This window comes from Austrofundulus limnaeus, unplaced genomic scaffold, assembly GCF_001266775.1.
Source record: "Austrofundulus limnaeus strain Quisiro unplaced genomic scaffold, Austrofundulus_limnaeus-1.0 Scaffold201, whole genome shotgun sequence".
In the NCBI taxonomy this organism is placed as follows: domain Eukaryota; kingdom Metazoa; phylum Chordata; class Actinopteri; order Cyprinodontiformes; family Rivulidae; genus Austrofundulus; species Austrofundulus limnaeus.
Window position 1 is genome coordinate 657,193 of NW_013952603.1, and position 2,278 is coordinate 659,470.

At 33.1% G+C, this 2,278-nt stretch overlaps 1 protein-coding gene across 1 annotated transcript in view; it reads right to left on the minus strand.

The window, feature by feature from the left end:
* slc51a (solute carrier family 51 member A) overlaps positions 1-2,278 on the minus strand; it is a 15,492-nt gene that overhangs the window by 12,534 nt on the left and 680 nt on the right. The gene's annotated exons all lie outside the window — the stretch shown is intronic.

Genomic DNA, 2,278 nt, shown 5'->3' on the forward strand with positions numbered 1-2,278 from the left:
GCTTACATGGAAATGTGAATAAAAGCAACATTTAACTTTTTCTATTGTTTTGGCCAATCTAGGCAAAGTCTTAAAAYCTCAAGTTAAAAAAATAACATTTAGGGGATTTTTTGGGGGGGTTTAACACAGTGGCGGGTCATTTTGACCCGAAGACAACAGGAGGGTTAAGTCTATTTTAGACAAAGTTTAAAATAAAAAAACAAACATTTAATGAAAATAAACAGAAGGATTGTCAGTCAATAATGTTTTTAGCATGTTAACACGCTAGCATGCACTGGACTTTTWGGGTTTTTGTTCTTGCTTCTTGCTATTTTATGTCTTTAAGCCAAGACTACATGTAAAGAGAGACACATTTAAAAAAATGTGACAAATTAATGTGAGATTATCATCAGGTATGTATGGTGATGGCAGAGAAAGGAAAATGTGATTCAGTGTTAAAGCAGCAACCAAAGAATGGGAGGAAAGGCAGTAAATTCCTCGAACACGTTGCTCAGAATTGAAACTATTGTTGTAATCTGCGTCATTTAATTTCTGGTCACTAGAGCAGTAGACAAGAGTAAAACAACAAACAAACACAAATTCTGAGTTTAGAGCTCTTTTTCACCAAGTTGTTCACTGTGCTCGTTTGGTTTTACTGTCTCATTCATCGTAAAGCTGTGCAGACAAACTCCTCTTTCTGTTAATGTTGGGTCAATAAATTACCTAATCAGCATTTTTCTGAGATCTGTATTCCTGCAGGATGTAACGAGATTATAAAGATGGAGCAGAGCTTTTCTTTTTCCATATGTAGTTCAAGATTTTGGATATTAAAGCTAATGATCATTTTGTCAATAAAAATATGCAACATGGGTGCATGTCGTTTATGTGATTTGTATTGATCACAAATCTATATTTCTTAAGGGTTTTTCCTGATGAAACCATGTACAAATATGTATTTGTGCACTTTGCTAATAAAACGACTGTTATTTCTGCATTTAGCAAATCCAAAGTGCAGATTTAGGTCGATTTAAATCTAAATTTAACCCTCCTGTTATGTTTGTTTCTGAGGAACAGCAAATATTGTTCCTGTGTCAGTTTCATGTTTAATCATGCAAATAATGCCAGAAAAAAAAAAATCACGCAAAACATTGTTGTGTCTGATTATTGACTGAATTACCGACCATTTCAATCAATATTTGTGTGTTGATGTTTTCTTTATATTTCTCACAGAGAAATGAGAACAATTCACAAATTTTTCATAAAAAAATGCACATTATATTTTTCTACATCCAGAAAAGGAACCTACAAAAAAAAAAGGTTATACTTGAAATTATCATTATTTTTTTACATTTTGATCTATGTAATATGGAGATGTGTGTGTGTGTGTGGGGGGGGGGGGGTTGAAAATATGTTAAATGAACCATATTCACTTTATATGTTAATTATACTTGGTAAAACAAATACAAAAAATTTCATACTGAAAAAATACTTTCAACTATTTTTAAAATAGTTTTGAACTTTGACACGAATCAGTTTGACCTGCATTATAACAGGAAGGTTAAGTTCGCCAAATAAAAAAAAATATATATTTCTCATCCTTGTTTTATTTGTCTTTTAATACAACTCAGTTTTAGACAGTTAAACGTCTAGCTTGTAGCTCTTATAATGATTGCTGGTCAGATTTAAAGCAGAATATTCTAAAACTACCTGCTGTACAGTAAAAAGATTAATAATTTATTTAAAACATTATTGCTTGTTATCAGATTAACAGGATTATGCCAGTAAAAAGTCAGTTTTTAATGCACATCTGATCTCAAATGGTGTTGGGAAGAAATAGATCTTTTTTTTTATTTAAGTTATATTTAACTGACCTTATGATATCAGTTTTACTGGGTTTCACTCTGTTCTTTTACAGATAGGGATGTTTTATGACCAAGAAAAGATCTGTAAGGAGTTATCTTGTTATTGTACTTTATCGCTGCCATTGTTTTGTTTTGGCCTATAGATGCCTGGATGGGAGTGACATCATGAGCTGATCAAAAAGAAAAAAAATTGTGTAGGTCCTCTGGACGGGTTCTTCTCTAATGAAATGTTTCATCTCTCCTCCAAGAGACTTCTTCAGTCTGAGAGTTTCAGGCAAAATTCAGGCTTTTAAGCCCTGCCTCCATGTGACTGATACTCACATCATCATCATATTGTAAGCCCACCCACACAGACCAATATTTGGTTTTGACTCCCACCACCCACTGTAACACAAGTTAGGAGTGATCAGGACTCTGTACCACAGAGCAGACAGTGT